Source organism: Stegostoma tigrinum, unplaced genomic scaffold (assembly GCF_030684315.1).
Source record: "Stegostoma tigrinum isolate sSteTig4 unplaced genomic scaffold, sSteTig4.hap1 scaffold_49, whole genome shotgun sequence".
Lineage (NCBI taxonomy): Eukaryota > Metazoa > Chordata > Chondrichthyes > Orectolobiformes > Stegostomatidae > Stegostoma > Stegostoma tigrinum.
Window position 1 is genome coordinate 1,610,275 of NW_026728419.1, and position 9,910 is coordinate 1,620,184.

Consider the following 9,910-nt stretch of genomic DNA (forward strand, 5'->3'; position numbering starts at 1 on the left):
AGATTTCTTATCCTCCCTTTCATTGAACTTCCCACCCAGCTTTCAGAAAAATGAAGCTGATCTCATGTTATTGTGAATACAACTCAGAGATACACTTGCTCAAATCGAAAAAACAAAGTGTTTCTGGATGTTTGCGCTGCAATCTGAATGATTCCAGAGATCACAAGAATTGCAGATGCCGGAGACAAAATTGTGACAGTGTGGAGCTGGAGGAACACAGCAGGTGAGGAGGCGGAGAAAAGTCGACAGCTTTGTCCGAGGTCAATCATCAGAATGAATTCTCTGCTGCATTATTGCTCAATTATGTATGTGTGAAAGTTCAGGAATCTGGGAAGGACAGTGATTGGAGACAATGCGGAACAGGTTCACGTGAATGGTGACGTGCGTGAAGAATGTCAGCAAGAAAGAGAGATTGGAAAGTTGAGATAGTTCTCCTTCGAGAACGGAAAACCAGTCTGATTGAAGCTTTCCAAGTTGTGAGGGGTATGAACAGAGGAAATAAGGGGGTGAAAATGCTCACACGCCTGTAAAGTTCGAGACCGATCAGGCAGAGGTTTAAAGTCATGAGGAAAAGAAGTAAGAATTACATGACAAAGAATGTTTTTATACAAGACGAAGTTGATCTGGAAATCCCTGCTTGACTGCGACAAAGAGGCAGATTCATGCCAGACAAAACGTAATTGGATAGTTCTGTGAAAAGCCACAATGTGCAGAGTTACAAGGAGAAGGCAAGAGAATGATACTAAAACAGACATATTTATTGTGGACACCCGGTGCACCCAGAGGCGAGCTACAGGGCCTGCATCTGCGTTTTGACAAATTTTGTGATTCTGAGTGGAATCACAGCTCGACCAACAGAATGTGGGAACTTCGACAAAGGTAATATTTACACAAGCACAACACGTCTAAACAAACAGAACATTACATCGCAACGGTAAAGCTATTTTGACATCATTCTTTAATTTACATCCCACACACCAGATGAAAGCTGAATGCTTGTTTAAAAAGTCACACGCCAGAACAACCAAGTGTTACAGCAGGAGCGTGCTAGACCCTTCCTCTAGAGATTGAAAATTCGAAACCATTCTCTGCCAGTTGTTACAGGCTTGCGGTGTACTGTCCCGCACCCTGCGTTTTGATCAGTTTACCGCTTGCCATAAATTCATGCGTCTGAATTAAACATGTCATATTGATACACTGGCCAAGCTTACACAGGGGAGGTGACATGCTTGTGAAGATCTTAATGCCGTTCTCTGTGGTCTGCCCTGAACTGAACTGTAAAACCTCTGATCTGAGATGGGAATAAACGGGGGAAGGTGAAACACATCAGGTGCAGTTTTTTTTGTTTCCATTTCTGGTAGTAATTCCCCGCGCTGTTTGAGATGTGAATGATAAGAGGATCAGCATGTCTGAAACAGCACCGAAAGGCAGAGTGGTTCAGTGGTTAGCACTGCTGCCTCACAGCGTGACAGACCAGGCTTCAACTTTGACCTCTGGAGATTGTCAATGTGGTATTTGTATATTCTTCCTGCTCCCTGCGTGTGCTCTGGTTTCCTCCCACAGTCCAATGATGTGCAGATTACGTGGATTGGCTGGGCTAAATTGCCCGTTGTGTTTGGCGAAATGTGAGTTTGAGGAGGAATGGGGTTGGGTGGGATGCTTTGAGGTGCGGTGTGGACTTATTGGGATGAAGGGTCTGTTTCCACACTGTAGGGATTCTCTGAGCATTACAGTGCAGACACCACTATTGGTATTAGGGAGGTATAGCACTGACACTTCAGAGAAATACAGCCGATTTAGAGTCACCGTGGCTCGATGGACTGAATGGCCATGGGCTGAGACATCACACTCGCTGTCTCTGTGAGGGAGCGAGTGAGGGAGAAACAATGGCTCATTATTAACCCCCCTTTCTGCGTTGTACTGTCTGCAGCCCGGCAACTCAGGGTCGTTGGGGACTTCTCTGAGTGACAGAGTATTTTATTCGAATTCTCTTATCAGGGACTGTTGGTGCCAGAGGCAGCAAAGAAACTGACACCCGATTTGCAAAGCGTTTCAGTAGCATTGCAGTTTGAAGACAAATTATGAACATCAAACAAGCTGCACAAAAGCAAATTCATATTAATTTACCCAAGGGAAGAGTGCCATTTGTCCTTTTCTTTCCTGCCAGCTCAGCGTCTTTCTATCTCTTGGATAACAGACAATTGAAGAAAGTTCACAATGTTGATCATTTTCTGTGTATGCTTGTAACTGACGTCTCCCACTCTAAATAACTGAGAGGGAGTAGGAGAGCGAATGGGCTCTGTCCTCCTCCAGCACTGGCAGCAAAGAGAAAAACAATGGTTTAGTCTTCGACCAAGTGAGAGACCCCAACCCCAGGGGAATGGATAAGCAGCACTGTCAAGGTGCCAGGGAGGCAAAATGAGAATACGACGCTCTGTAACTGTTTGCTACTTGGAATTCCTGGAGGAACGTAGGATGCCTTTCACGATCAGCAAGTCACAGCTGGTGGCCTGTCTGACCTGGCTTACTGGTCTAGGGGCATGGCACTTGGTTTTGGCTTTGTGCTGTATAGCACTATAAGATGTCCTTGTTTTAAGCCCCCATGTCTTGTCTTCAGTTTCACCAAAATGTCCAATCAATTTTCTCTAAAATCAGTTTCATTGAAAAAAGGTCGATTTGCATGATTTTGGGATGGGGCAGAGGTATCATTGCAGCAAAGAGAGGAAAGAGATACACTTGTTCAAAGGGGCAATGGGAGTTTCAGGATGTTTGTGGAGGCAGTCTGACTCTTGACGATTCCTTCAGCTGCAATATTTCTCAATTGTGCATGTGAAACTCCAGAAAGCAGTGACATGAAGCGATCGGAGACAGGATGAAACAGGTTCATGCGAATGGCAGACAAAGAGGAGCCTCTAAAAACACAGCAGGCCAGGTAGCATCAAGATAATTTCATCTGGAGTCAGTGACGGTGTTAGCTGTGCTGACCATCAAAGGTAGGTCCAAATTGTAAAGGTTTAAATTGTACCTGGACGTCAGCAATGAAGATAGAATGGAAAGTTGAGACGGTTCTGCTTGGAGAACAGAAGAATTAAAGCTGGTCTGATTGAAGCTTTCCAAGTCACGAGGGTTCTAAACGAGGAAATAATGGTGTGAAAATGCTCCCACGCTATGCCTGAAAGGATGAAGAACGATTAGGCAGAGATTTATACCCATTATAAAAAGAAACTGAAGTGTCATGAGGAAGAATGCTTTCACACAAGGAGTGGTTAGGATTTGTAAATCATTTTCTGACAGTGCCAGACAGTTCAGTAGACACAAAATGGCATTTGTTATGTTCAAAGTAACAAATCACTGATTCCCTACTGTGTTAAAACCGGCCCTTTGGCTCGACAAGTCCACATTGCACGACAGATCATCCCACACAGGCCCCACAACTCACAGAATGTACACATCCCTGAACACTATGTGTAACTTTAACATGATCAATCCAAGTAGCCTGAACATCTTTGGACTGTTGGTCAAAACCAGCGCACCCGGGGAAACACACGCAGACATGTGGAGAATGTGCAAGCTCCACACAAACAGCCACCCAAGGATGGGAGTCCTGGGTCCCGGGTGTTGTGAGGCAGCAGTGCTAACCGCTGAGCCTGCGCAGCGCCCAAAACGGAGCGGTACAACATGAAGACAAAAGAAAGTTGCTAAAAGAGCCAATCATTTGCCTATTGTGGAGATGTGGCATAGCTAAGGCAGACTGCATTGCCTCTGTTTGTGTTGTGGCAAATTTTGTGATTCTGAGTGAAATCATATTTCGAATGAGAGAATGTGGGAACTCAGGTTATGGTCATGTTTACACAGCCGTAGCACGTCTGTGCAACAGAACAAAAGTGAAGATTGCTTGACGTCACACTTGAATGAACATGCCGTACTCCAGATGAAAAGCTAAATACTTGTCTGAAAAGAAGTAGTACATGAAGCTAGCAGAGTGGCACAGTGGAAACGGCTGGGCACATAACCTAGAGGGTGATGGATTGAAACCATCCGCTGCTACTTGCAACTTGCATGTCTTGTGTTTGGTTGAGGCCTGTGTCGTGCAGTTTTTAATCAGCTTCATGCACCTGAAACTCCTATCTCATATCACGTATTAATGGATTGAATCCTGTTCTTGGTTGGCCTGTGACAAAATGAGTTGTGAAGTCTCCTCTCTGAGATGACTCGCCGTGTGTAACGGTGCCTGGCAGTAATTCCCACGCTGATTTAGACGTGAATGACAAAAGGATCCGGATGTCAGAGACAGGGTTATGAGGACAAATATCACCGATTGTGAAGAACCACAGAACGATACAAGCGACAGAGAGTCGCTGCGGACTCGATGGGCTGAACGGTTTCTTCGCGCACGGGAATGACACCATGGGTTTATGACGTCAATCTCCCTGTCCCTGTGAGGGAGCGGGTGGGGGAGAAACAAGGGCTCATTATTAACCCTCCCTTCCACGTTGTACTGTCTGCAGCCCCGCAAGTTAGGGCTGTTGAGGATGTCTCTCAGTGTGTGAGTGATTCACTCACATTCTCTTAATTTGAGACTGTTGGTGTCAGACATTAACATCTGGCCTGGAGGCAGTAAACAAATAGACACACGCATTGCTGAGATGTTTCTTGCAGGATTATTGTGTGCAGGTAAATCCTGAAACCCAAACAGGCAGCACATAAAAATCCGATTAAAAGTTGCTGAAGGCACGATTCTCCAGTTTCGTGTTCTCCATTTCCCATCAGCTCTCCAAGCTTCTGTATGTCTCTGGTAAATGTCACTTGATCAAAGTTCCAAGCCTCTGTTTACAATTTGTTGCACAAGCCTGATTCTACTCCTTCTGTTCCTTCTCTCTTCCAGCGTTTGAGACGGAGCTACAGAGCATATACCATCCACTAGCACTGCCTGTCCGAGCAGAGAAATGGTTTAATGCATCTGCCAAAGGAGAGAACCCTGTCCCAGGGGCAGGAACAAGTCGCGCCGTCCCGGAGCAGGGAGCCAGGACGACAAGAAGATGTTCATTGTTACTTTCACTGCCCGAAGCAACGGAGAAGAGTATTTTTGTCTCATAAATCTGTTCGGAGATGTCATTACACACCAGTGGAGCAGATAGAACTTGCAATTTGGTCTCTTACATCCGAAGTAGATACCACATCACTGTCTGAGTGACCCCTGATTTATTGTGAAGTAGGACTTCACTGGGGTGGGTCATTGGTCTCGTGGTCTGATTCTCACTTTAAGCGAACGTCGAGGGGACGAGAAGTTGCAGGTTTGAATACTGCATGAGCTCTTGTTGCCTTTGATTTTTTTTAATTTTCGCGAGATAATGAAGGTGGTTCTTTATGAAATACATTTCAGTCTAAGGTGTTGAAGGGTGTTTGTTGTGAATATACCACATGCATCCACTTGACCTGACGAAGGAGCCATGCTCTGTAACGTTGTGATTTCAGATAAACCTGTTGGACTATCACCTGATGTTGTGAGACTTACGATTTTTTGTCACACTCAGAGGAAGAGACATCAAGTTTTAAACAATGTCTGCCCATGGTAATCTGGCTTCCTCACCGAAGTTGACAAGGGCTATATAAATGTAAATATGGCTCCTTGAAGTGTCATTAAATTCTCATACTTTGTTTATTGAACTGGTCAGTGGAAAGAATCTATCACTGTCAGCTAATCAAACTGTTCGAACCCACCGCTCCCAACCCAAACATTATTTAACAACGCCAAAATTGTTAGTTGGTAGGTGGAAACATGGAAAGGAAACAGAACAGATAACGCTTCTCCAGCTCTGTAAATCTTTCCACATACTTTGTGAACCAGACTATGGAGAGAGTGAAGGGTAAAATTTCTAATTAAGCAAGGCCAGTCAATGCACTGCTCCCCTCTTTAAGATGTTGGGACTGTGACTTTGATGTTTTCAGTGTCATTACCTGACCTGACACATTGAAATGATCAGAATGCAAAATAAAATTCAAAATTCAATTCGAATCTTGGCTCTGGTGCAATCACATACTTGGGAAACGACAGAAATTACAAAGGCTCCAAGGGAGATGGCCCCAGTTTCAGGAGATCTGGTGACACAATCGTCTCGGTAGTGGGGCAGACAGGGTCAGACTGTTTCCATGTCTTCACAACAAATGTCCCAAACTTTATTTTGGAAAAATAAAACTAGCAAGGACAGCGACGTTTCTTGTCAAATCACAATCTCAAACTGAAATCTCATTGCCTATCCTTATCTAACCTAAGATAGAGGTGATGGGCCAATTTCTTGAACTCCTTGGCATGGGAGAACACCTATTATGCCATTAGGGAGAGAATGCCAGGATTTAGACCCAGCGATCCTGAAGGTGTCTTTCTAACTCAAAATTCTGAGATGCTTGGAGGGGGACATATGGACAGTCTGATATCCCAGTCACAGTAAGGGTTCTCATTGCCTGGAGAAGTCACTTGCGATCCACCCAAAGCTCCTTTTTGTCAGCGAAACTAGTGTCAGGATGGAGAGCCGACACCTAGCACATGGAACGGGTGTAATCCTGAGGCATCCGTCTTTGGCGGCGATGTGTCTATCTGTCCCCCTATGTGGTTAAAAATGAGGACGACTTCCACAATGGGATAGTAAAACAATTTTACAATCGCAAACCTCAGTCCCAATCGCTCATTACAAGGATGATCTCATTGACATTTGCCCCTGAAACTTCCGAACACACAAGGGCATGGGCCAAAATGCTAGAAACTGGGACCATAATAGATGGAAGTCTGATGAGCTGCATTGACACGATGGGCAGAATTGTCCTTTACCACGCTGTGAAAACTCGAGGACAGGGAGAAACTGACGGGAAGACAAAATGATCAAGAACAAAAAGGCAAGAACAGTTTAATTGAGACAAGATACAAGCACTTCGGACACCTTCTCTCATTGTCTAGTAGCTTGGATTTGGTTCTCTCAATGCCATGGTCTGTGATCAATTCCCAGTCAGGAACTTAAAGATTTTCTCTGTTAATTTATCGTGATGACAGCATTGCTGAATGAGTTTCAGAAGCAGGAAAGGAGCTGCATGGTAGCCCACTTTGCGCCAAACAATAAAAACCAAAAGAACTGCTGAAGCTGTAAATCAGGAATGAAAACAGAGGTTGCTGGCAAATCGAAGCAGGTCTGGCAGCATCTGTGAAGAAAAGCATCAGAGTTGACTTTGCAGGTTCGGTCACCCCTCCGGTTCTGAGGAACGCCATTCTTAGGAACAGCCGTGATGTCGTGAGGGAGGGAGTTCCAGGATTTAGACCTAGCGACACTGAACGAACAGCGACACATTCTGAACTCAGAAAGATGAGGAGCTTGGAGAGGGCTGTGCAGTGGCAGTTTTCCTATACTTCTCCTGTCATCACCCTTCAACGTGAAACCAAAAATCTCTCATTGGTCTGCTTTTGGCAAGTTCAGTGTTTGCATTCTGTGTGCAGCCAGGAATTTGTTTTCATTTGGATAATTGACAAGAAGAGAAGTCAATCTTTATTTGCTGATGGGGAATTGTATCCAGGTCCAAGCAATGCAAACTCAGGATGCTGACCAGGGAGCAGTGATCGTGGCAGTAACCTTTGTGAACTGATTTGTACTCACACTTGCGTGCGTATTTCACTGCAGAGCAGTCTTGCGCAGCAATGTTTCTCTCTCCAAGTTTCTAAATGGCCCATATTGTAATGGGATCAATGTGAAGAAAGCAGAGCTGTAATAATCTGATGTTATTTAGCCAATGTACTGCAGAAAAGTGCAAAACTGGCTGATGTCATTATTTGTTCCGCTCTTTCATTGGGCCTCAATGCCACCAAACAAGCTCTTGATAGCGTCAGCCTGTTTTGTTGTTCCTTGCAGTACATCTGCGGAACAATATCAGATTATCACTGCTCTGCATACTTCACACTGAATCCCATGGCAATAATATGAGTGGTTTGGGAACTTGGAGATAGAAACTTTGCTGCTCAAGATAGATCTGGCGTGAAGAACAGGCACAACAGTGTGTACAAATTAGGTCACAATGGTTCCTGCTGGGAGCACTGTTGTTCCCTGGTGAACATTCAGAGTTTGCATCGCTCTGGCCTCGATACCATTTCCACTCAGCAAATACGTTTTGACTTCTGTTCTTGTGAATTATCTGAATGAAAACGAGTTCCTGATTACACACAGAGTACACCCCCTGAAACTTCCAGAAGGAGACCAGTCAGATGTACCCTCCATGTTAAAGGACAGTAACAGCCGATGCGCGGGAAAACTACCATTGCAACCCCTCGTCCCACCAACCATCCCCCCAAGTGTCACATCATTCGGTGTTGGAAACATGTCGCTGTTCCTATGTGCTAAGGAGTTCAAGTGTTCAAGGAAGTAACTCATCACCTCCATCTCTGTGGTAATTAGATTCAGGCAGTTAATCCTACACCGGTGAGCGACGTCCAAATCCGAGGCACCTGTACTCCAAAGTTTCATTTTCTAATCGGATGGCTGCATTGGTCAGGAGCAAGTCCAGTTTGAACAGGTGAAATGATTAGTTTTAAACCAATACAAAAGGAGATTGTCTCTTTCTGTGCACTTTCAGAGGAGAACCTTCAAATGTGAACTATCTGTGTTTGCAAAAGCGGGCTTCTTTGAATTTGTCGCTCAGCAAAATTTGGACAGAAAACCTGTTCCTGATTGCACGCTTAAAATAATGCATCTATCAATGGGGGAAAAGGGAAATCAATCTTGCCGCTGGCATTGTGGCTTAGTTGGTTAAAGCGCCTGTCTAGTAAACAGGAGATCCTGGGTTCAACTCCCTGCAGTGCCTAAACTTTACATCCATCATTCCTTATTTAAAGCTGTCTTCTCTTGATCCAACGAACGATGATCCGTCGATGGAGCACAGCATTCCTCCATGGAGTTTGGCCAGACAATCGGTTGAGGCAGGATACACTGCCGCCTGATTGAGCAATGACGTTCGAATGACACGGATACCACCAGCCGATAACCCTTATTCTCTGCCATAAAAATATTCATTCACTTTCCACTGACAGGAGAGACAGCGCTGTAATCGGATGCTTGTAATGGTGTTGCTTTTTCTTTGCTGGTGATTTAAGGATTTTATTTCAAATTCAAACAACTCATTATATTTTGAGGGAAGAAATCGCTTCTTACTTCAGGCCCATGGACAGACACAGTATCCGAGTAATATTCGCCCAGTTCTAGATCCGACAGCCGGCGAGGGGAATAACTCTCAGCGCCTCCACTCTCAAACGCTCTCTGAATTTCACAGTTTTCGAAGAGCAGAAATCAGAAATGAGAGATATGGAAAGATGGAGAGTGGGAGAATTTGAAAGGCCTGAGGTGGCTTCACACACACAAAATGAGGCAAGCAGAGACATATGTTGAGGTAGACACTGAAAAGAACCATTTCGCGATTCAATGTGGCTGCTAACTGACAGAAAAGGAAATGAAAAGGCAACTATTTGAGCAGAACCTTTCCCCACCTCAGGGCAACAGAAGCAGCATTAGAGCCGATTAAGTCCATTTGGAACATAGAACATAGAGCAGTACAGCACAGTGCAGGCCCTTACCCCACGATATTGTGCCTAAAAGTTCTCCTAAAAGTTAGCCTAAAAGTTCTCATTGTCTGGAAAACTTGCTTGCTTTTAAAGTTATAAAGTTGACGGTTGGAAACTAATGAGATATTTCGATAAAAATGCTGATTTGACAGATAAAAATAATAATTTCAGGGACATTATAACAGAAGTGAATAACTAACCTGATCCTGATGAACCCTCAGTGGATCGGAAGCATTAACTCTGTTTCTCTCCACAGATGCTGCCAGACCTGCTGTGGTTGTCTATCAATGCATTGTTTTTTGTTTTAGATTTCCAACT

General features: G+C 44.5%; 1 non-coding gene across 1 annotated transcript; it reads left to right on the forward strand.

Annotated features, from left to right (window-relative positions):
* The first annotated feature begins 8,764 nt into the window (after positions 1 to 8,764).
* trnat-agu (transfer RNA threonine (anticodon AGU)) lies at positions 8,765 to 8,838 on the forward strand. The gene has a single exon. It is a non-coding gene; the product is annotated as a tRNA-Thr (tRNA).
* The last annotated feature ends 1,072 nt before the right edge of the window (positions 8,839 to 9,910 follow it).